The following is a 26,348-nucleotide window of genomic DNA, read 5'->3' as shown; positions in this document are numbered from 1 at the left end:
GGTGCTTATCTATAGCAGTGCTCTAGAGAAATACTGTGGTGAGCATCAAACACATCTGCTGGCACAGACGCTTCCTCTACTGTGCTGCAGCGCTTCTGACACTGCCTATATCACTCTTGTATCCCAGTGCCTCCCAGCAGTGCACTAAGGGCTGCAGCTAATATCCAATGCTCAGTTTATTCTCTCTTCCCTGAAGGAGAATCGTATGCACAGCAGTATGCATTGTTTTCAGGGAACAGCTTTTAAACAGGTACAAACAGCTTCTGCTGGAAGCTGAAATCGTGTGCCCTGAATGAAAGGTGTTCAGGCACATCATGTTCAATAAAAGTTCATTTCACACACTAGAACCAATATCCTCCTCTCCCTTCCATTAAAACAGTCTCTTCTGCAAAGAATGGCTTTATCCTTTTGCAACAATATTCTTCTGAACTAAACGCCAAATCACAGAACAGTTTAGGTTGGAAAAGACCTAAGATCATCAAGTCCGACCATTAACCCAGCACTGCCACATCTACATATTTTTAAAATGCCTCCAGGGATGGTGACACAACCACTTCCCTGGGCATGAACCATTCATCAACAGCTGTCCTACCATAAGTGTCCTTGGAAATTTTTACAATACATACAAGTGCTGAATTACACTATGACTGTCCAACCAGACCATTCACTGATGCTTGTGAGGTATTTTGGAATTCCTGCATGAGAGAACTATCGGTTTATTATCCAATATAGGATATCAGCCTCTGTTTCCTCTCTGTTTTGCAGACTCCCTCATTTTAATATGACCTGCAACAAAAGCTTATACACTTCTTGAACTAGAACAAATCTTTTCCAGTTCCTTAGCAATACTCCACTTCTTACTCTAATTTGGCTTCCTCACCATGGAGGTGTACATGTCTCTATCATTACATCCAGTTCCTGAAACAGGCCTGCCTAGAGTATTTGATGAAATCAGAATGAAATTGCTGGGATAGTAATGTTATTATGAAAATGCCTTATGTCTAGGGAACAATACAGTAAAGTTTTCTTAATAGCTTGTGCACCTGACGCAGAGAAAACACTTCCTCCAAAGAAATGAGCAAAACTAAATTAAACAATTCCAATAACACTAGAACAAAGAATTAGATTTTCCAATGTAGAACTTTTGCAGAGGACAAGAATGGTCTCCAGAGGTGACTGAGGGTTTTCTTGGTTTTCTTTTTTTTTTTTTTTTTTTGAGAAGTCATCAAAATCTACAGCCCTTAATACTAAAAATTCTTTTCACAGACCAGATTTTTTTTCTGTATTGAAAGTAAAAAAACCTCAAGAACAATTAAAAAAAGAAGCCTACAAACAGGGCATTAAAAAAACCCTAATCTGTTCTGCTCAAAAAGAGCTCTCCAGTAATTCCCCAGTGGACCTACAAAAAGCAACTGATAAAACAGTTCCTAACTCTGCACCTGTTGATTCAGCTTTCTTCTCCATGAAGAATTAAGAGTGCACACTACCAACAGAAAAAAAAAAAAAAGTTACAAGAAAAGAGACAACAGCATCCCTGTAGTCCTAATACTATTTCAGACTTTCAACAATAAAAAGTCTTCTAAGAGCCAGAAAGTCACATTTGAGTCCCACATGTAGGTCAGAGACAAACTGTTCTTTCCAAAATAAATTAGCAATTAAAATTTAGAGATTTGATATAACTTCATACAAAAAGGTTTCCAAAGAAGCACATCTGCCATCTCTGCTATGCTGGTGGCCTGAGATGCTGTTGAGTGCTAGAAGCACTGTCAGCACAGGAACCTGGAGATCCTGGAGGTCCAGAGCTCAGCCCCCAAGCTGTTAAGTCAAAAGTCACTGAGCAAGTTCTGGTGACAAGCAGATGTTTTAAGCTGTAGGGGTCCAGCATGAATAACCATTTAATTTCCATGGATGAAAAAACAAGCCCAAGGTACGTAACATGTTGCGCTTATCACAGTAGTCTTCTGTAGAATGAGCACCTCCAAGTGTCAGCTGAGGATTTTTCTTGAGAATTGTGGCAGGTGAAAGTGTCAGCCAACACAAACAGGACAGTGGAAAGGATGAAGATATGCAAGGAGAAAAGATTCTGCTTAGATTTTGATGAGTGCCCTATAGGCACGGGATAGAAGTAACTCAGAAACAACTACAACCAAACAGAACAATTCCCAGGGGCAACATCTATCTCGGGTTAAAATTCTTCTACTGTACTCACTTTGGATTGTCTATCTATCCTGTCTATCACAGAACCAGGCTGATTTCAGAAATGCTTAATTACACACAAATAATATTATATTAATACTATTACAAGCAAAGAAGTAATATTCATATGTAAATAACAGAAATACTTTTCTTGCAAGAAATATTCAAAATCCCAAACATCTGCCAAATGCTAGCACAGATTTACACATATCTTTTACTTCTGATGACATGACAATCCACTTTGAATTGGCTTCCATGGTAACTGCAACATTAAGGTCCCCTGAGAGTCACCTCACACAAACACACACAGAGGATTGGAAGGGCTCTGTGCAGAGACAGAACACAAACTTAACCAATGCAAGGAGTTTCTCCACAGCACTCACCTTCCAGCTAACAGGATTCAGAAATCCATTTCCTTTAGGAAATGGATTCAACTCTCACATCATCTCTTAGACTGGAGCAAGCACAGCTCTTTAGGAACTGACTCTTGCTCCCCCTCTTCCCTCACACCCTGATATTGCCTAACAGTAACACATATACTTAAATCATTTCACTCAGAAGCATTTTGTTCTTCAGTAAGATCCAGCTTCATAATTTTTCTAGTTGGATTGGTGGAAGCCCAAGGAAGCAAAGAAATAAAACACTCAGTCAAGTGGAGAGTTAGCTGCTCCAGAGAGACACGGTGGTGCTGTCAGCCCAGCAACTTGCAAACAAGTTCATGTCTTTCTCCACTCCCCCTGGTAGCACCTGCATTTCATGCAGGACTCAGTGTAATCAGAACTCAGAAGTTCCCAAGAAAGGGAGCTGATTTAAAAATAAAACAGCACACCAAAGTTATGTTGTCAGTACCTTTCTGACCTGTAGTTTGCTGTGGTATACAAATAATGACAGGCATCACAGATTTTTAATGGGAAAAGAGCTCTTTGTGTAATGTACATTTATCCTCCTTTTCTTGGGATATCCCTTAAAAATTTAGAGAAACAGTCCTAAAAGAAACACTTTTACAACATCCCACTGACAAGCATAAATTCCATCAGCATCCCTCTTTTCCAGCCTGCTATAATTTATTAAGTGTCATAATTTGCACACTCAGCCTCTAGAAAAACAGAAGGAGTCAGGAAAGTAGTTTGAGTAAGACCTACAGCAACAAGAAGGAATTGTTTTTCAAGAGAAAGGCCAGAAAGAACCTCTTTGCCCCAAAAGAGGTTGTGTCTCTTGGCAAATCAAATCCTTTTGTTCATCTTCCAAATGTATTTTGGCCAAGCTTCCAATTTCTAAGTAAGAGGCAGGAAATAACAAATTAATTATAGTATCACTTATACAACAATAGCCTAATACAGCTTTTGTTTAAGGTTTCCATTGAAACTAAGGGGTTTTATAATGTTATGTTTTGTAGAAATACTTCCAAGTACGTGTAGATAACAAGCACTGCACACTATCTAATGAGAATAACTATGAACACTATTTTCTTCCTTCGGGGAAGTATCTTCAAGTTGATGAGCCAGAGTACTTGCGCAAGCAACAGGTATTTTTGATTCGGCTTCTCAGAAGTGAGAAACAGAAGAGGATCTAAAATTCCTGCCCATTTGGCAGAGCACACAGCTCTTTCTGCCTCCCGTTCTCTCAGAGACACGACATGGTAATTGACAAAGTGAATTCAAGTCCTAAACATATCTGCTATTTTATATCTGGTTCCTGTCATTTTAACCTCAGAAGGAAACTGAAAAAAAAGAAAAATTCCTATTACTGCTGATTGCTTATACTTTCCTAAAATTCTCTGCCTTTGTTCTATCAGCCAGGTTATTTAGAGGATATTACCCTAATCCAACAAAGAACTTAAGAATATGAATATTTTCAATGAAGGCAAAGGCTTTAATGGATCAAGAGGCTTTATTTATTAGATTTCATCAGCTCTTGCTTCATATTCTAACTACTCCACTGAAATACCCTTATAGTTTCATTATTCTGCCTGTTGTATTAGTGATAAGTCAGGTATGGAGCATGTAGGCTCCACTTGGGAATTCACATCTACCTTCCTAGTGACAACTTTGCATACATCAACCGCTGAATTCTTCTTCCAATAAACTTTCACCACAGTTATTAACAAATGACATCAGGCCAGCTATCTCCCAAGAACAAGTGGGTCAGACTGCACATCGAACACACCCAACATCCCTCTCTGCCTTGAGGACAACCAGAAAACTAACAGGACAACAGTTCTATAGAAAACAGACAGTTAGCTGTCACTCTTTGACCTCAGCACAGTCACAACTGCCCAAAGCTAAACCATCATCAGCTAAGACAAGATGGGAGCAGGCTCTCCTCAGGCACAGTACTGCAGTCCTACTCCCTGCACTGGGCTGTGCAACTTTGCAATGGCCACAGACTCAGTCAATGCAGCAGCACAGCAAGAGAGGCCAGCTGGCAAGGCCACGTTAGTCACTGCAATAATCACTGGTCAACGAAACTCCTACTATTTCATTTGCCACTCTTGTGTTGCCTGGTAGAACATCACATGAATTAGGAACCAATGGCATCAGCACTGCAACTCTCAGGAATTCAGGAGAAATGCATGGTTAAGACAGAAGAGTTGTTCTTGAATCACTGCTCATTTGCTGTGTTTGACACTCGCTGTCAGTACTTCCACAGAACTTGTTCTGTTCTACTCTTGGGCCATCCCATACCAGCCACCCAGCAAGCAGCCGAGGAAACATCTCTGAAACACAGGAGAAGAAGGGAGGGGAAGAGATACCACCAACTCCCCTGGCACCTTCTCTATCCAAGTCATATTGCAATACCTCCACAGTAGCTTCTGATTCTCAACCTCCTCTAACTATGAAAACAAAAAGCACTACCTTTGTTTATTTCCTTGACACCCACAGACAATCTCAAAGCTAAGAGAAGCAACCTGCATTTGGGAAGTCCCTGCAGACAATCCTATGGGAAAGACACAATAGCTAGCACTAGACAGCTGCTACCACCTCCTCCTAAGAGGCACATTCTGCTCAAGACATGGCTGTGACACGTTCCAGGCACTGCTGCAGCCACCACTCTCCAAGAGACCCTTCCCTCCTTCCTTTCCTGCACCTCACTCCTGCACTCCCAGAAACACTCCCTCGTAAGGCTGCTCATATGCTCTTGTTTTGTTAAAACAAGCATCTTCCCCAGAACAGAACTCCTCAGAAAAGGGTCTAAACAAATAGTCTGCAATTAGCAGGAATGGGGAAATACGCACCTGCCACATGGAAAATATGAAGAGGAACTGCAAGTCCGTAAGTCACCAGCAACACACAGCTATCCTCAAAGCTAATTATCTGCCTCTTCTCAAAGTTCTCAGGTTCCCCTACTATGTTTTTCATTAAAAAATTGTACAAAGGACCTTATTTTCTCACAAGCAAAAGGAAAATAACACCAGAAACTGAGAAAATATATCAGTGCAAAAATATTTCAATATTTGGACAACTGATACAGAATTCATGTATTGATGGTGGAGTGACAAAGTCCCCAAATATATCAGTGCTCTTCAGAAATCAGGAAGGCAACACGTATCCTCTTTATTCCATCTTGTTCATTTAATCCTAAACAAGAGCAGGTACTTTAGGTGAACAAGATATTTTTCAAGCATTTCCCAAAGTAAGAGCAATAAAACATCAGATAAGGAAAAACATTTACATTAAACTGAGGGGAAAACAAAACCAACTCAACCAACAGCCAGGACTTCCCAGCAAAAAGATCAACGTCTATAAGCGCGGTGGTGAGAAGGAGTTGACATCAAGAAATGGGATGTCACATACTGCAAAGAAGAAAAACTATTGCATATTTAACAGAGTACAAGATTTTTTTTGGAAACCTATCAGATTAGGAAAGCCTGACCATCTTCCTTCTCTCTCTTCATGACCATTCCCTTCTGTGATGCAAGACATGGGGGAGGGCAGACTACAACACCCCACTGCCTCCTAAGCAAGGCTGTATTTCCCTTTCCAGGACTGGATCCCACAGTACATTCTACAGTAACATACCCTGCATTTTTATAGCCTCTTCTCATCCCAAAACACCAAATCCAAACCATAACCCCACATTTCACCAAAGCAAAGGATAACAAAGTCTGTACTCTGATGTGCCCCATGAAGCTTGCAAGGGAGGCAGACCAGTCTATATGAACAAATGTGAATCCTGCAATTCCTGACCTGTTTGACTGGCCTCACTGATCTGGCCTCAGCATTGGGCTGCACATGTTGTCTGTTGCTCCATGGCTATAAAAGCCAGTGGTCTGAAAAAAAGAAGAAAGTGGTGGCTGACTTCCATGAAAATCAGAGAACATTGTTTATCATGAGGCGAGAGGGAGAACTTTATTGAAGGCAGTGCAAGAGAGTCATCACCACTCACCAAAACAGGTTACAAGCTTCCTCGATCAAGGCACACAGACTGATCCTGCTGTGAGTTTTGAATAAGAAAATGCTTTCCCTCCTTTTATGCTAGACCACAATCAAAAATTACTCATCTTTATCACTGCAGCAAGAAAACACAGTTGAAATGGCTGAAAAAAATGTTGCTTTAAAGCGTTAAGTAACTGCAGCCTCAGTCCTCTTCCTTAAAGCCAAGACTGTATTTTGAAAAAAGGAAGAAGAGGAGAGGGAAAACAGTAATATACACTCACAAAACATGTTCACAAGGAGAGTAAAACTTTGAGTCTCTCATGTCCAAAATATTCAAGGACCTAATAGATTTTTCTATGCTGCCACCACTGCAGTAAGGTCAGCTCTTTCACCAAGTTAAAGGATGCCAGGAGGTTACTTGGCTGAAAAGATTGGACCCCCACCTTCTGACAAATTTGATTACTATTGGCTGACAAACATTACCAGCATGTGGTAATTGTCTGCATATGCATGACGACCTCACAAAAAGCATGATCATGGAAGTTTATTTTTTTCCAGTGTAGTTTCCCAAGGAAATAGGTAAGGGAAAGGCATTTCCCAAGTTTCCCAAGGAAATACGTGAGGGAAAGGCATTTTCCCTGGCACTCCAAGCAAAAACAGAGTTTAATCTGGCACTCTTCACAATTACTCAATTAGCTTCCAATTCAAGAACAGAAAAGAACTAATTAATTGACCATCAAAGTCTTAGAACACGCCTGGTACTGTGCCATCAAATGGAAATGAGGGGAAATATGCTACAAACAGCCTTGCTGCAGGCGTCCAAAGCTGCCCTCTGCCAACACTTCTCCCATGGGACACCTTTGGTTCTCATCAAAAGAGCCAACACAGTAATTGCAAGATAGAGAGTAGATTTGAATGCACATACCAAGAGAATTTCCAGCAGTCAAAATACACACACAAAACCAGTGAGCTAACAGTCACACACACAGATCAGACTACCAAGGGGTCTGGTCTACACAAACACTAACCAAAGCACAAATTAGTATTGTGACATGTTAAATAAAAGAGGATGGACAAAAGGCACAAGAACAGTGCATCTTTGAAATTCATCTTTACACAGGAGGTTAATCAGAATGGGTGAGCAAGTGAACATGTTCACTTCTGTGAGTACAATATTCCCCAATGGTTTAATCATTACAGCAAGAACCCAAACCTTTAAATATACATCTGCCTAAGAAGCTGAACACTTCGGAGAGCAAAATTAACTTGGAGGTTAGCTTCCCTTCCAAAAGAATTGTATGAGACAATTACCTACAGAAGTCAAAATCAGGCCAACATTTAAGGGCCACAAGGGGAATAATACGATGATTGCAAAGGAAAAAAGCAAACAATGGCTAGGTGCTCATATTTGTTGGAGTAATACACATGGTGGTATTCATACCAATACTAATTTTGAGTTCTGCTTTATAAGGCATATTCCTAAAAGGAACTTATTTTCTAATTATGAGCTCCAGTGATCATGCACATTAAACAATGTAAACAAACGGCAGTAGATATGAATGTTGTGACAGTCCCATTATCTCTCAAGCAATGCATGAGGATAAGCTGCTAGCCATCCTCATAGGCAAAATTCACTTGAAATGTCACTTCCAGCAAAATTCCTACAGCTGTCACTTTACCTCTATCCATACCAGAAGGCAGCAATTAGACAAAATTGAATTTAAGACAAAAATTCTTACTTACCAAGAATATTTATAGTTCAGAAATTGTGTCCTTAAAATGGTCTTGCTATCTTTTTAAATCAAAAACCCGAAACAAACACCATCAAAAGTGATTGGGAAATGACTGGATTTTTTTCCTTCATGATGCTGAACTTCTCAGGGATTCCCTGCTCACTGCCCTCCCTTAAAATGCAGGGGAAGCAAAGACTTGATCTTCTAGCCAACATGTTTGTCAGCACACGAGGTATTGCTGGTTTCCCACAGAGCACTTAATGCTTCTAACAGTCCTTCATTACCTCCCCAGGAGCCTTCACTGGCAAACACAGCAGCACTGCAGTGCTCAGATGAAAGCTTTGAGAAATATCTTCTAGGTGTCACCTCTGGGTTCAGCTAAGTCCACAAGCAAAAGCAGAAGCTTGATGCTCAAGAGCAGCAATACACAACTCCTTAGACAGGGTGTTATTTCCCATTTTGTCTAGATGCATTAAGTAAGAACAAGATACACACCATAGTTTCCACAGACTCACAGCTTTAGCTTTGCAGCAGGTGAATTTCAAAGCCAATTGATACTACTGAGAGCAAGAAAACACCATCTGATTTAGAAGCAGCAGGAAAAGAATAGATGTGCAGCCTATGGTGAAGCTACAACAGCCCCTTGTAAGGAGCAAAGTTGGGGCTGTTCAGCATGGAGATGGGAAGGCTGTGTGGAGACCTCACATCAACCTTCCAGTGTCTGAAGGGGGCCCACAAAGGAAGCCAGAGGACTCTCTGTCAGGAGCTATAGTGACAGGACACAGAGTAATGGGTACAAGTTGAAAGGGGAAATTTAGCTTAGATATCAGTAAGAAATTCTCCACTGTAGGGATGGTAAGGCGCTGGATCAGTTCTCCCAGAGAAGCCATGAATGCCCCAACCCTGGCAGTGTTCAAAGCCAAGTTGGATGGAGCGCTGAACAACCTGGTCTAGTGGGAAGTGTCCCTGTCCTTGGCAGCAGCCGGTTGGGAGTAGATGATCTTTAAGGTCCATTCAAACCCTAACATTCTATGACTCAGAAAGCCATGTTACATAATGGTTTTGTGCCTCCTGCATTATTGCCCTCACAGTATCACAAGCAATTCCAGACAGACATCAAGCCTACAAACAGAACAAAACCCCAGATGTCCCAGAGAAGACAAACCATACCATTCTATAAGTGGCAGAACCCATACATATTCCTTAATGCAGCTTTTAGCTTAATCATGAAATACACAATCCCATCAACACAAGGCTAAAACAAAAAATAAAAGTGCTACAAGACTGCTCTGAGAAATCACTTTGACTTCTCCCAGGACAGACACAAGGACAATATCTGGAAGACATTCAAGTTATCCCCATGCAGTGTAAGAGAGAGACTTGCACTGAGAGCAGAGCAGCTCATTTGAATTAGGGAAGCAGGACTGCTCAGTTACCCCTCAATATCCTTGGAAGTCTTCCAGCGATTACATAGAATAGATGTTCAAGGACAATAACATGTGATGAAGGAACATTCAGAGACAAGACTGTAACTCTTTTTGCATTCCATGCATTGTTCCATTTTCTTGTCAGGGGTGAAAGGATGCAAGGCTGGCCCTCACCTTACTCTGAATTCCTGAATAGAGACACAAATAGCAGAAATACATATATACACTGAAAAACCTGATGCTGATTCATACTGAAGCTAGGACAGACAATGACACATTCTATATAAAACACTTTAAAAGTTTTGAATGAGACATCCAATTATATTTCTTTTAATAAAAATAGATCTGCTTTATTCACAATCGCTGCTATTCCTAAATTCCTGGAGTTCGTAAGAAATGCAAATTCACAGAAAAAAATGCATTATTCACTTTCAGAATGTGAATGAAGATACTTGCATAGAATCACCATCAAAGAATGGGTAAAAAATGGGATATTTAGTCCAATGTCCCTGCTCAAGCAGCTCTACCCTAGAGCACATAGTACAGGATTGTATCCAGAAAGTCCTTGAGTATCTCTAGTGAGGGAGACGACAACCTCCCTGGGCAACCTGTTTCAACAAAGTCACTCAGAGTAAAGTTCTTCATGTTCCGTTGAAAATTCCTGTGCATCAGTTTCTGCCTGTTGGTTGGCACCACTGAGAAGGGCCTGGCTCCATCCTCAAGACCCTCCCTTCAGGTACTTATTAAAACACCGATGAGGTCTCCTCTCATTCGTCTATTCTTAAGGATGAACAGCCCCAGCTCCCTCAGCCTTTCCTAAGAGAGAGGGTACACTCTCCCAGTCATCTTTGTTGCCTTCCTCTGGATCTCTTCCAGGAGTCCCATGTCTCCCTTGTACTGAGGAGCCCAGAACTGAACACAGCACTGCAGATGTGCCTCACCAGGGATGAGATCCAGAGTAGAGGGGCAGGATCACCTCCCATGACCTGCGGGCAATGCTGTTCCTAATGCACCCCAGGGTATCACTGGCTTTCTTGGCCACAGGGGCGCTGCTGGTCATGGACAGCTTGCTGTCCACCAGGACCCCCAGGTCCTTCCCAGAGCTGCTCCCCAGCATATCGGCCCTCAGGCTGTGCTGGTGCAGGGGGTTACTCCTTCCCACATGCAGGACCCTGCCTCTGACTTCGTTGAATTTCAGAAGGTCCCTGTCAGTGTCCCTCTGAAGGGCTGCACCATCCCAGCTTTGTCTGCGGGGAACTTGCTAAGGAGGTTCTTCTATCCCTTCATCAAGTCATTGGTGAATTAAGTTAAACAATATTGGACCAAGTATTGACTCTTGGGGGACACCACCAGTGACAGGCCTCCAACTAGAACCTGTGCCCCTGATTACAACCCTCCGGATCTGCCATTCAGCCAGTCCTCCACCCACCTCACTGTCCACTCATCCAGCCCACACCTACTGAGTGTGTCTCTCATAACATCCTCCTAAACAGTGTTGAAAGCCCTGCAGAAGTCAAGGCAGACAGTATCCACAGCTCTCCCATCACACATCCAGGCAGCTGTTTCATTGCAAAAGGCAATCAAGTTGGATAAGCATGATTTACCCTAAGCTGTCTCTCTGCTCCTGATCACGTTCTTGCCATCCATGTGGACAGAGATGGCCTACAGAATGAGGTGCTCCATCACCTTTCCAGGGACTGAGGTAAGACTAACTGGCAGTAGCTTCATGGGTCCTCCTTGCCCTTTCTGAAGACTGGGTATGACATGGTGCTTTTTGCAGTCCTCAGACACCTTTCCTGATCTCCATGACCTTTCAAGGATGATCATGAGCAGCCTGGCTATGGTACATTCCCTCTCTCAGCACTCATGGACGCATCCCACCAGGGCCCATGGGCTTGTAAATGCCAAGTTTGCCTAGCTGCTCTCTAACCCAACCCTCCTTGACCAAAGGAAAGTCTTCCTTCCAGCATTCCCTTAACTCTGGTCTCTGGGTCAGAGATTCCTGAGGGCTGATCTTGCCAGGGAAAACTGATGCAAAGAAAGTGATCAGTATCTCTGCCTTCTCTGTGTCCTCTGTAACCAGAGCCCCTCCTCCATTCAGTAACAGGCCCACGTTATCCTTAGTTTTCCTCATTACTGATGTATTTGAAGAAGCCCTTCTTGTTGTCCTTGACATCCTTGGCCAGATTTAATTCCAGATGGACCTTGGCCTTCCTTGTCTCATTTCTACTTACTCTGATAACCTCTCTATATTAATGCCAAGGGGCCTGACCCTGCTTCCATCTCCTGTGTATTTCCTGCTTGCACTTGAGTAATGTCTATTCTTTCTTTTCATATACACAGGTTTCTTGCACCCTTTGCCTGATTTTTTGCTTATCAGAATGCATTCCTCAAGGAAATAATCCTTGAATATCGACAAACTCTTAGTTTGTGAGAAGGAGGGTCTCCCTTTAAAGCACAGATTCAGAAACATCTATTAATTACTTAAAAATACCTTTTCTAGAAAGTATTTCCATTACCTTCAATTACCAGTCATTAAACTAACTTGGAGTTCAACTACTGCCAATCACATGAAAAATTAAGCACATCTACTCATTACACAACAGCACTGACTGACATCATCCATCAAGTGAAATATTTTGACACTCCCAACATATAAAATTTTCTTTTACTATGTGAGCACACAAGTGTAGCCTAGCAACAGCCAGAACCAGCACCCTCTTTCACACACATCTGACCCCAACAAAGCACATCTTTTGTCCCAAGCCCTAACAGGCTTTTCTGGCAGAAAGTAATAAAAGAACAGCGCTCCCAAGAAAACAATGAACTAGACACACTAGAAATTTTAACACATTAAAAGGTTTTGCAAATTTGGTTTTCAACGTAATCTTCTCTGGTTGTGTATAAAATCAAAATCTGTTTAGCTCCAGAAACATTTAGTGGTTCTTCATTTCAAGTCCAGGAATGTGATCCTGCTTTTTGTTTTACTTCCTCCACTCAGGATCCTGAGCTCTATCTCATGGCCACTGTGACCAAGGCTATACCCAGCTTTTATGTCCTCAACCTTCCTTGTTTTTAGGTATGTATGGAAGCAGAATGCACTTTTCCTCCATACACTGCTTGTTCACAGCACTTGCACTGTCCTCCCAGCCCATATGAGCACCACCAACCTTACAGTAGTTATTCCCACCAACCAGAAAGAGAAGTAAGCTGTCTAGGAACAAACCTGTAAAGCAAAGAAGCTGCTCCCAAAGGACCCCATGATCCACATCATTCGCAGTTTGGGATGCGGCATTTGGACTAGACTAGTGCCATATGTGCTCCTGGAACAGAGCTTCCAGTTTAGTTTCATCCAAAAATGAATGAAATACACACTCTGAAGCTACTACATCATTCAAGTGCAGTAAGGTGGGATAACCAGAAGAATTAGCTTCAAAAGACATATCTGTAATGCAGATTCACTGTCCAACGTCAGTGCACACGCAGCAGCCCAGAGTCAAATCCACACTGCATTTGTTACAAAGGGCCAGTACAACGTACTTGGAAGGTGCAAGATGCTCTGCAGAAAGCAATGTGAGCTAACTTGAACCCAAAGACATCTTGTCTTAATTTCCACAATGCAAGTATCTGCTCAAAACCTCCAACACACAAAAGGTTTGGTATCGCTTCCAAAATGCTTATTGAAAAGTGACTGAAAGAAGTTACACCAAGTAGCGTATTTTAACTGCTTCACACAAGTGGCATCTGAATTATTTTTATGTAGTAGAAGTACTTGTTTTTGAAACACATTAAGGGGACACAGGTTAGAAAAAAGCAGGCACACTAAGTGGAAGTCAGGCTGAATAAAGTTAAATCTTTGGCCACCAGTCCACTGTTTTATTTGCAGAACTAGGCAACATTTTGGCAAATTTATTTTATGGTAATATAAAATGTCCTATCCTCCTGCCAGATACATTGCCTGAGTTCTTTACAGGAAATTCTGCCAAAAAAGGCTTTAAGGCAAATGCTAGTGCATTCTGTGTGCACTGTGACTGGACCAAAAAAATGAACATCAATATACAATTTCCTACCCAAAGCTTAAGGTTAGTAGTATATAGTTTACATAACTGTGGGGAGCAGGTTTGTGCTCACACATTGGGTGCTACTAACTGAAAATCACGTTCTTATTTCCATGTTTAAAGGTCACGTTTTCAAGAGGCCTCACTGTTTACGGGACAGACTTTGTAGAACAGATAGATCCTGCATACAGAGTGCTTCTTAAATTGCACACTTGAATAAGAACAACTGTCTTTTAAAGTCTGAAAGTCTCAGTGTGGCGGGTTGATGCCAGGTGCCCACCAAGTTGCCCTATCACTTCCCTCCTCAACAAGACTCAAGGAGAAGAAAACAAGGTTTTTAAAAATTAGGGGTAATAAAGGCAGCTAGGAAAATAAAAGACTATTCCCTCAGGAAAACAGAAGACTGTTCCCTCATTCACATCAGCAGGAAATATTCAGCCACTTCCCAGGAAGCAGGGCTTCAGTATGTGCAGAGGTTTCTCCAGAAGACAATTGTTATAGTAACAAATGCCACCCTACTTCTCCTTTCTCTTAGCTTTTATTGCTGAGTAGACATCACATGGTCTGGAGTATCCCTTTGGCCAGTTTGGGACAGTTGGTTCTGGCTGGTCCATCTTGGAGCCAGCTGGCATTGGCCCTGTCGGACATGGGGGAACCTTCTGGCAGCATCCCACAGAAGTCACCTCTGTAGCCTCATCTTGCCACACAAACTCAGTACATTGAAAAAAGCAAGAGGTTGATTTTATGCACATATTTTTAGATGAGGAAAATAAGAATTAATACTCACCTAATAAGTGTAGTTCTGTTTACCCAGAAGTCAGTCTCCTATTTCTGTATACAAACATACCTTTGAGAGGCAGTGGGAAATCCCAATTGCAGGTGTAATGAAAGAGCTTCTATTCTTAATGACTTGTGCCAGCTGTTCCAAATACCCTGACCCCGTGCCTTGAGAAATGGTCAGTAAACCTACATAGATTAAGAAATGAGTTGGTACTTTACAAAAGAAATGGCTACAGGCCAAAAAGGCAAGAAAAATCCTTGGTCTTCCTCATCCTACTCTTTTCTGCTTTTCCCTGGCATAAGGAAAATAGAAATCAGCTGCATTAAAGGCTGCTCTGTATGGGAGCTCAATACTGAAACACAACTTTAAAAAACAGTTAAATCTGCAGCCTGGGGCAATTTTGGAAACCTAAGTAAGACATTTGTAAGCCCACCTCCTCCAGACTTTGTGTCAATCCACAAGCATCAGGAAGAGAATCCCAGCTTCTACTAGAAACCTCAGGTCTTGAAGATTTTCATCCCATTTATTTGCAGACCCAAGTTGTAAAATTCCCCAGCTAAAATTGCCACAATGTAATAGTTACTTCCAGAGAGCAGCAGCTAAAATACATAACACATAAAAAAGTAAAAAAACCAGCAGGCCAGCAAAGACTGCCACCCAAGACTATGTGATTATTAGAACCTGGGAAGCTGGATTGAGCACTCAGGAGACCTGGATTCCATTCCCCTAGCTCCAGGTATGCTAGAGATAGTCCCTGCCAATCTTCTTCCATTCAGAGGACATACTCTCTAGACCAAGAGCTTCCTTCCCTTGTGCAGTGCCTCAATGCTTACGGGGTCTCTGATAACCAACAGAGCAAAGACTATTTTTCCCTCCTTTCCATGCCTGCAGCAGGAATAGGCTGACAAAACTGCAAGCCATCAGTAACTGCAAATGAGAGAGAAAAACACATAATGGAGTCAAATTATATTTGGAAGAAAACATTGAAGGGAAAGGAACAAAACAGCACTCTTTCATCAGCCGAGACGTCACTTAGTCATGATCTGGAGTGTTCACACCTGCTCTGCTCTGTCACAAACTCCCACAGCTCCCAAACGCGCCGCAGCAGCAGCAGCAGCACCCTGACACTTCTCCTCCTGCCAAGCCTGAGCAGCGTAACGGGACCGTTTTGTCATTCAAGTTCCCACTCAGTTAATCGCTGTGACACCTTCAGATCTCGGCAGTGTATCTCACACAGAACGTCTGCGCAAAGCCAAGCAGCCCCACCAGCCCAGTCCAGTCCATGCCCTCAGGAGCCCCGGGCTTGGCTTGGCATCCTCACTTACCTGTGTGCTTGGCCCTACTAACAACCCTGTTCTGGTCACTGCTCCCCATCATTCCTTTTTCATTTTTGATCTGTGATATCATAGAGGCCTCACTTCAGAGAGATTCTTTGGCTCATGCTGCTCTGCCTTGGCTAAGGCAGACCCGTGCAAGACAGATCTCACAGCCAAGAAAAGGGACCAACAAGGACTAAGGAAGAAATTCTCCATGGACCTTTAAGGTGCAAGGTATCTAGAACAAATACACTTTGAAAGCCCTTTGAAGTGCTGCTCTCAGTGCCTTCACAGACTTGAAAACCTTTGAAAATGTACCTCTGAACGCTTAGCTGAACAGGGATTTGTCAGTACTTTGCTGAATTGAGATCCAGATTACAGGAGCAGAAACGATACAGGATATTTACTTTCTGTTCTCTGAAAATTTCTGCTCAGTTCCCCTTTTTCCACCGTCTCAGGAACAGCAATTTATCCATGTTACATCCATGTGGACCTGTTCCATTCAGCTCCTTCCCCGTTACTGTGTCTTTGACAAGTGATACAAGGAATACAAGGAACATTCGGGTTTTGTAATAAATATTCTTTCTCCTTATATGGCATTTTTAACTACTTAAACCAAAAAAGTTTATATAGCACCTTCCCAAAGCAAACTGGTCCTTTCTTTGAGAGACAATGGTGACAGGAAAATACAGCAGCATGGCTCTTCATTCCCAAATACAGCTGCACCCAGCCACAGGGATTGGTACCAATAAAACACAAGCCTCTGCCTCCATGGAAGTGAAATAACTTCTATAGACTGAGAATGGAGGAGGAATAAACGGAAACCAGTGTCAGCTCTGGTAACTTGCACTTGTGCCTGCATGTGGCTGAGCCTTGACAGTTTCCAAAGCAAGACAAGGGGCAGATTTATAAACATATTTTTTAATTGCAATACAATTACTGGATTTATGGTTTCCAACCCTGATTGTTCCAAAAGTCCTAGGTACCCCAACCTATTTGGTCAGACATCCTCTTTTGACTCCACAGTATGGAAACTACAGCACTGTCCCGATTCCCAGCTCCTGGTCTTCTGCCACAGACTCTGAACTGCTATCCTACATCCAAATTATCTGGCCAAGCACAGAACCACCCCTCTCACACATCCAGAAGTGGGGCATTTATCCAAGCCAAACACTATGGCTGTCTCTACACAGCAGCTTGTAACCAAGCTGGTAATGAATCTTCGGCAACTGAGTGCTTAATTTATGGACAAAGCTCTAGTTTATATTGTTGCAAGGCTAAGCCCTGTACACAAGCAGCCAACCAGAATTATGTTGTCTGTACAGTGAGAATTTCAGCTCCCATACAATTGTAAAGCACGCTGCTCTGAATGCTATAGGAAGTTATTACCAGCAGCTTATGTGCAGTGTTTTTTTTTCTATCCACTGCAGTACTTGAGTGCTGCCATCAAACCAATTCAGAAAAAAAAAATATTACTCCTATTATTCAGTCTTGAACACAGCATACCCACCTTTGCTCATCTTACTTCAATCACTGCTTGAAATCCATAAAATCAGCTAATCCCAGGTCCAGTGCTTGCTCTGACAATCATCCCGCAGCAAAGCACTGAGTAATATCCTAACCACTCCCAAAACTTACCAATACCTACCTCAGGTAGGCTCAAATCCCAGCCTGAGACCAGCAAAACCCTATCTCACCATTTATGCAAACAGCACATAAGCAAGTGCTGGAACCAAACAATGCATCCTGCTGCTGGTGAATTTATCTATTTAATGGCAAACCAGCATTTAGCATAACCAGGTACCAACTCAAAACCAAGTCAGCAGGAAAGAGCTCCTGGTACAGGTCAGCTGTTTCACCAGCAAAAAAAGCTGCAACATGGATACCATCACCTGCAAACCACAGAGATGTCAACCCTAGAGGGCTGTCAGGTGGAAAAAAGAAGAGAACTACCCTACAGCAACAGACATTAATAGTTTGGAATTTTTTCCTGGACTAAGTCTATGAAAGAATTAATTCAATTATTTTTCTGTACTGCTGATTAACCATCCAGACACAAAATGCTGGCTATTACAAAGCTGCGTTCTTCCCTTGTCTTTCAAAAGATATTAGCTACAGTCCAGATACTTATGTATATAAATTCAGCCAGGCGTGTTTAATGAAAGCTTTACCTTTTATCGCTGCATTTTTAAAGCAGAGAATAGGCTGCCTTTTGCTTTTCAGCATCATAATGAAAAACTAACTCATTCCATGGAATTGAAGAAACTACTGTGGCTAGCAGAGCTCTATTGAGAGACAGATTATTTATCTACTTGGGTGTGCATGCAAGAGTAAACTTGTCACAACTAAGGGGAGAAGAGAAAGGTAGCAAAGCTGCTGTGCTGACATTCTCCTCTTGCACACCTCCACACAGCTCATGGTGTATGAGGCACTGCAGAAACAGCAACAGAGCAAAACCAGGCTGGAGAATTTGCTGGCCTCTGAACTGGCAATCCAGGGTGCTGCCAGGGTACCTTACAGCGTGCACCCCACTCCATGGTAAGGAGTGGGGAAGACACATTCTGAGTGGACAGCCTAGAAAGGAACATAATGTCCTTCAAAACGAGCAAAAACCGCAGCAAAAACAAGTGTAACCAGTGCCAGCTTTCCAGGGACTAGATATTGCCTGGAGCTGTGCATGGCCCAGAGACACCCAGTGGTTGACTGGTACATCACAAGCACATGTAATGAGTGGAAAGGTTAAAGAAAATATCCTCTCAATTCGTTTATTTACAACCTTGGGCTGACACGATGCTTCTCTGCTCGTCTCCAGTTCTCAGACTAGGTGTGGGAATAGATAAGGCTGTCTAGGAGAGAGACCTGATTCTGAACAAGTGGCAAACAGTGAGAAAGTGCAGGGAAAGGAGGAATTGGCAAGGTTTCACACTATGCATTGACTTTCAGCTGTAGATGTTACCAGCATCCTCTGGCCTTTCCTAAGGAAGTTTCTGTGATCAAGACTCTGCCTTATTTGAGGTCTCTGGCAGACTTTGGGTAATCATTACCTGTGGTCTGAGATAGAGGCAAGTGCTATGCCACCCTGAGGGACAAATGTCAGCTAAATGCTGCCTGTGGAGCTGCTAACATTGCCAGCAGCAGCTATGCTTCCTGACTTAAAGGACATGTAGTGGCCCAACAACAGCTTGTCAAGGTATACATGCAAAACAAAAGGCATCCCCCCTTCACATCACTATCAGCATAGGACCAGGCTCTGGACTAGAATAAAAAGGAGAAATAGATCCCATCTGAAACCAGCTTTTAGTAGCTCTACAAAAGCATAAGCAGAGTTTTCCTTAATCCAAGCAGCACCAGAGCTGCAGAAGGTGACATGCACTATGGGCCTCCCATGCACACTCTCCAACACCAGCTTTGATTCCATCCAACCCAGCCTCAGGCACTCATGAAATACCCAAGTTAAGCAGATCACCACAGTCAGCTTTTTCTAATGGAAATGGAGAAGGATGGACATCTCTTACCACCAAGATGGAAATCATAACCTAGACATTAGAATCTCTGCACCTTTTATTTTAGACCTATCAACTAAATGGCGTGTATTAGGAACAGCTAAACTACACAGGGTCAACTAGACAGGATTAATATTATGTTCCCTTACTTTGCCTGCACTATTGTTAAGTCTGAGTAGCAATGCTTAATTTGGATAGAAGTAAATGGACTCCCTAGAGAGACACAGAAATCCGTATTTTAAGCTGCTTTGTGGCTCCTGGAAAACAGCAGAATAAACTTTGCTTACAACCCATACTACATGCACAAGGATAAATGCAACCTTCATCCAAATTCCAATTTCCAGCAAAGACAACTTTTTTTTTCTTTTTTTTAAGAATTGAATTGCAATTTTTCTAAGAAAACAGTGGTTTTCGGAAATAGCAACAATATCATACCAAGGGAAAAGTAATGGGTCAAGGGCATGAGTGGGTGACCTTGCTGTGATCATTTTACCAGACAGACTTCAGAACAGCTCCATTCCCTGGCAGAAAGCTCAGAAATGCAGCAGCACTACTAACCCAGAAACACCACGGTGACTCACTCGTGCTCAATCAACTCAGATACTCGGGGGAAACAACAAAGGCATCAAACAGGACACGGACCAGCCAAGCAGATGCAATATGGCAGCACAACCTGGACTCCAGCCACAGCTCCTTACGCTGAATTTCTGGCACCTCGCTTTCTGCCTCACTCCTCGCATCTCTTTTAGCAGTGGTCTGACCTGTTCATGAGCATTACGGATAACCATAGGTGTTCTCAGAACACAAGCTGATCATGGCATACCGATGACAAAAAAAAACAGCACAAGGAGATTTTATGCTCCAGCATTCCTGGCCCTAAATAGACAGAGAAGAAGTGAGGGAAACATCTCCAGCAATGCAGGAAAACTCAGACAGAGCAGCTGTATAAACCTGAGAAAACAGGGGCAGGCAAGGCTGATCACTGAAAACAGCATGACCAGCATGAAATGAGAGCACAAATAAGCCTGGAAAGCTTGAGGTCCTCTTGCAAGCAGAGGGCATCTAGCCCCGTTAAATCACACTCAGTATCTGCTCCCGTGCTCTGCTCTTGAATTGGCGAAAATAAAGTAAGAACAAACAGGCAGGGGACAGAAATAGGCCAGCTGCAGCCCCCTTCTCTCAGTTGCTCCCCACTCCAGCTTTCAGTATTTGCCTCTCTTCAGCCCTGCCCATGACCCCCCTCTCAGCTACCCCCCAAATAACTCAGATTTGAGGGACTTGTTCCACCCCACTGTGCAGAGAGACACTGACACTCACCAACTCGACTTCATCAGTGACACACATAAGCAACAAAAAAATCAAGACAGAAGGCTCCTTTTTCTCCCTTCCTCCTCCTGTCATTAAAGCATTGTTTTCTGTGCAAACTTTTTAAAGACAAAAAAGAAATTAAATTAAACAGGAGGGATGTAAAAAGTATCTGGTACAAAACACTGTATGTGCAATGCCTCTTCTCTTCCATGAGCTGCAAAAGTAAATAGCACCTTCTCTGGCAGGAGCAACTATCTTACGTAATCAGGGGATGGAGGGACAGGAAAGGGTCAGGAAAAACACACACTGCCTACTGTTCAGAGAAGAGCTCCTTTCAGCAGCCATGAGTAAGAAGACTGCAGAAGTGACAGCTTTGCTACCTCCCTGCCCAGCTGGCTCTCTGACCTGCCTAGAAGCAGTGTCCAAAACCACAGGAAAGGCTGGCTTTGTTTCCGACACTGCTGGCTGGTGGCCTTATACACAGGATGACAGAACACTGCTTTCCTCACAAGTTATGATGGGGCAATTTATTTTCATTGGCATGAGCAGAGAAGGAGAGCCAGTCTGATCCACCTTGCAGCAGCAGGACACTGTGAAAGGCAGTTTTGCACATGTACCTCATACAGTCATAACACACTCACACACCTCATACGGTCATTGCACACACCCTGTCTTAGAACAAAACTGTTCAACAGAGACCTTCAGAAGATGGACTAAGGTATCTACAGCCAGAATTTTCAATCTTCCATACTCATCATCCATGTGTTGTTGCATCAACCTAAAAGCCTGGTTTGACTCCTCTCATGGCTATCATCTACCCATTCTCTTACATTTCTGCAGCAGTCTGCCCTATAAAGTCACGGGGATTTTCCCAACCTGTTGAGATCATTTCCTCCTTGTTATACATCCCGTCCAGTCCACGCCACTTGGACAAGCTGCAGGCTGTGTGCTGGGTAGAACCTTACAGAGTCATCCCAATCCATCAACCCTTCCTAACAAATCAAGGCAAGACTAGTGAGCAACAACTTCCTGTGCATCTGTGGCAATTCAAACTGTTCCACAGTCAATCTAGAAATACCAGCGGTCACACTCTGCTCTCATCACCAGCACACAGGCATGCACTTGCACTCACAGGTACAAAACACCCGCCAGGTTTTTTGCAACCTCATTGACTTCCTCACTTCCCAGTCCCTCAAATTTGTTGTGTCCACTCTGACCCTTAAGACTTAACACTCAGTCAAGCTTGGCATATGGGATTTCAGAAAACCTTCTTTCTCCACAATACTTCCAGCTTTCACTGAGTCCCTTATACACCAGCTCTTCCAAACTGTGGTTCAGAAACAGGTCCTGTTTTACCACAACATCCATGCAGCTCACCAAATGCTCAGTTCTATGGTAGCACCATCGTATGTAAATCCTCACATATGGCAAATCAAAACAAGAAGCTCCAAATAAAAATTAAAAACAAGAACTTAAATTATTGCTAAAACCATCAATCTGTAATAGGAGCACTTTGGAGAGGATTTTTTTGGGGCTTTTTATTTTTACTATTATCTTATCTGTAGAATGCAAGCCAAGAAAACAGAGAAATAGATGGAACCAAGCCCTGCATCTGAGCAAGCTCTCTAGAAGCAAATACAGACACGTTTCAGGGCTGGCAGAACACTGTGCTGAAATTAAGTGGCGTGGGTTGTGACGGAAACACAATTTTTCAGACCTGGTAATGCATGCCAGTGAATAAAACTTCCATAGGCTGTACAGCAGCACCTAAATATTTGTCCTACTGCTGTTCATCCATAGCTGGCACACATTCAGAGACTACAAAGACAAAGCCAAACCAAAGCTCAGACTGACTTTTCTACCTCCAATTTGCATTGCACTTTTCCCTCCAGGGATCTTTCATGGCTTGGTTTGGATTCCGTCCCAGCTCAGTCCCAAACAGAGAGATGTATCAAACAATTTCAACACACTGACACATTTCATTTTGAATATAAGTATCTGAAATTACTTTGAATGCACATTCATGACATTTCAATGCTCTTCTGAATAACTTTTTAATCCACCCATTTCTCACCCCGTGGGCAGAGCGTAGGGCACTGAGTCTAAACTAAAACCAGAAAACTGCACCAGGGCTAAATGCAAGCTCTTTGGGTGGAGTACTGTCTTCCCATGGAAAATTAAGACTTCATCACTAGCTATTCAAAATTTGATTGTACCAAATACTGTCCACAATGAGCAGGACACAGCCATGAGTCAGTAGCAAAAGGAGACTCCATGAGGCAAATAAGGTAGTTCTGACTTTTACCCCTTTCATTTCAGAGGCAGATAAGAGGACAACTAACTTGTTATTACAACTACCAAATGCCTTGAGAATGTGGAGCAAATATGAAGGGCCAGAGCAGCTCTGCAGCTTAACCAAAAGCCTGCCAAAAGAACCAGCTACATACCTACAAGGAAATACTATCAGGAGGGGTCATCAAAGCCATTTTCCTCACTGTAACAAACAACCTGGACAGCAGTAAAGGACAGCTGGCTCAGCCAGAGCCACACTCCCCTTCAGAATGACTCCCATGCACTGGGTCACTGGGGCTTCCATTGCCAAAAGCCACTGCAAAAGCAGTCTGACTTTGGATGAATCCTTGCTAGGACTGAAACCTGCAGAGGTGAATTGAGTGCACAGAGAAAGAACTCTAGCGAGGGAAAGAAAAAAAAACCAGAAAACAATGCTTAATAAACTGTAAATACTTCCTTACAGAAAATCTTGTGTGTTCTTACACTGGCTAAAACAATGGCCCAGAACTGGTTCTACTTTCATAATACAGTACAAAAGAACCTGAAACCAATATTGTCTAGCAATGGTTCATTGTGTGTCACATGAATTAAAGCCCTGGCAATAACCCAGCAGCCACAAGGCTTATGACAGCTTTCTCAGGAACTTATGAGAATTTGACTTCTTTCCAATAAGGCCCTTAGGCTCCCAGAGGAATCCTCAAACAACTTTTCAAGCCCTAGGAGTCAGGCCAGTGACAGCAAAAAGAGGATACCCAAAAGGCACTGCAATGACAATCCCACAGCAGAGCAGGAATGCAGGCAAGCAATAAAACTGATGCTAAACAGATCCACAATAAACTGGTCCCAACTATAATTTAAACTGTGGGGCACTGCCAAAATGAAATGGTCATTTACTGACAGAGAAAGCAAAAAAACATAAAACCTCAATAGAACAGTAAGAGATCAGAGACAAATTTTAGAAAACCTAACACTGCATTTAGATGAAGAAAGCTTCTCTTCTACTTCTAAGTGTAACTCTCTGTGTCCTCACCTCTAGCAGGGGACCAGGATGTTCTGGGCAATTCTTGCTTTCTGCTATAAAGGCATTCTATTATCCATTCTCCATGTAAGAAATTCTCTTGTGTGTGACAAAGAAGTCCTAGAATCCCTTTCCTCCAGATGTCCTGATTCTGTGACAAAGGAAGAATGCCCACAGAACTGTACAAGCAGAGTCACAGCAGCACAGCTCCAGCCCACTACCACCACGACTGAAGTTAAGAATGCTGGAAATAGGGCACCATGCTGGCACTTCTGTACAGCAGCAATAGCTCTTCTGTGCTCCAAAGACTGTTCTTCGATCCATAAAGTGGCTGCACGTTGCTGGGGGAAAAGCCATTCTTTCACCCATACACCATTTTGTTTTGCAGAACAGAAGGAAAAACATATTTGTTCAGTAAGTATTTTAAGAAGACCAATCACTTCTGCTTTAAACTGACCCCACACACTGAGGATGTTACTCAAAGAGAAGCAGAAAAATATCTCTCCTTTGCAGAAATACAAGTACACCCAAACACATCTCTGTCCCACTGCAGACAGGTGGCATCCTTTGTGTAACACTGCCCATGGCTAAGATTCACCCTCATTGCAGACAAGCTGCTGCACAACTCAGATATTACAGAGCTAAACAGAATTTATACACACATTCATCTTCCAAGGCTTCTCAATACCAACAGAAAAAGCTATCTTTCAGAGGATACAGGCACTTTCCTAATATTACGCTTTTTAGCTTCTCTACTGAGAATGGCAAATATGATAAATCAAGAAAAGCAGCAAAGCACCTTGACAAGGTCATACAGGGGGCTTTTAGGAAAAAGCCATGGCTGGGGGGACATCCCAGAGTAAAGAACTAATGTCCATGCTCTCAGCATGTCACTCATCAGGCCAGGTGGATACAAGGGTGAAATACAAAAAGATGTCTTTGTTTATGCCTGTTTCGAAGAGAACAAACTTAAGGAATCAAAATAATTTGGGGACACCCAAAATACTCAGCATATCCTAAAGGAGAGGGGAAAAGTCCTCTACACATAGTTTTGGGGAGAGCAGAGACATATACAGTAAAGTACCCTTTAAACCAGGCTGGATTTTTAGGCTTGAAGGCAAGCTGCAAACACCACAACCTTGATCTCACAGTTCTTTTTTATTTAGGCCAAAAATTAATGCAAAACCCCAACCAAACCCAGCAGTCCCTGGGCACAGCTCAAGCAGCCTATTGTTCCGGGAGGACTTATCAATCACCACAGACAACCCCCTCTGATCAGGCTGTATGATTGAAGGCTGTACTTTATTATTCCCTCACACCACGACCAAGCGGAGCAGCAACAGCAGCGCTATCAGATCAGACAGAGGAGCCGCTGCCCTTCAGAGCAGGCTCCTGAGTAAGTGCTCCCTGATGTGCACACGGGTGCGATTCTGCTGCGCACAGCGGGAACGCCGGAGTCACCACGCCACGCGTGCCATGACTGACTGAGTTCAGAGAGGCAACACAACCCAAACCCAGGAAATTCACAAGTCAAGCTGGTCTCGTATCCTGAATTTATTACAACTTCTAGACTGTTTAATCCAGTAACGGTGCAGCATTTCCGAACACTATACAAATGCCAAAGAGTGCTGAACTCCTGGGCAGAGGCGAGAGATGATGGAAAACTCAGTGAAAGCAAGCCCCCCATGGCTCAGTCCCAGCTCCACCACACTGTGCTCCACCACTGTGCAGCCCTCAGGGCTTCTCTGCAGCAGGGCTTCTCCCTCAGTCCCGGGGCTACCACACCCCACAGCTTCCCAACACACTGCTACACCAGCACCACTGTGTTATGATTAAAATGCTAGAACAGGCTCTTGAATAAAAAGGAAATTCACCTGCAAGCAAAACAACTTCAAAATCCATATTCATAAAAAGTGTTTGAGGAATGTAGAGGCCTCTCTCCTTTACCCATTGAAACGCCACAGTTCTTGGTCTTTCATATAAAACATGCGGCAATTTCTTTCTTTCCTGCAGCGCAGTCACTGTGCATGTGTCTACCACTGTATTACCTCAATATTTTTGCTCAAAAAAGCACTTCCCTAACAAAAAGGAATTCGCTCGTACAAAGTAAACTGTATTACTTCTGCAAAATTTCATTTGAGAATCCACAGCTGAAGTGCAGGACCCCTACAGTTCCCGGTTCTGCAGCGTGATAGCTTCAGCATCCCTTGTGAGATGAAGCATGTCACCTTAATGCATTCTTAAGGTGGGAGAACGACCAAGCTGATGGGCTTCATCACCCTAAGGACACAGAAACTGACATTCTTAATCTGTTGAGAGGCACTAAAGCAGCGCCTCTTA

At 42.9% G+C, this 26,348-nt stretch overlaps 1 protein-coding gene across 3 annotated transcripts in view; it reads right to left on the bottom strand.

Annotated features, from left to right (window-relative positions):
• Positions 1-26,348, bottom strand: part of TSPAN4 (tetraspanin 4) — a gene marked incomplete at its 5' end in the record, with an annotated part of 410,665 nt that overhangs the window by 377,396 nt on the left and 6,921 nt on the right. The window contains one exon of one of the 3 annotated variants that reach the window (XM_083864515.1): positions 6,384-6,466. The exons of the other annotated variants lie outside the window; for them this stretch is intronic. The remainder of the gene's footprint in view (positions 1-6,383; positions 6,467-26,348) is intronic. 3 annotated transcript variants of the gene reach the window in all.

Source organism: Zosterops lateralis (genome assembly GCF_965231275.1).
Source record: "Zosterops lateralis genome assembly, chromosome: 6".
Lineage (NCBI taxonomy): Eukaryota > Metazoa > Chordata > Aves > Passeriformes > Zosteropidae > Zosterops > Zosterops lateralis.
This window is presented reverse-complemented; position numbering and strand designations above follow the sequence as displayed.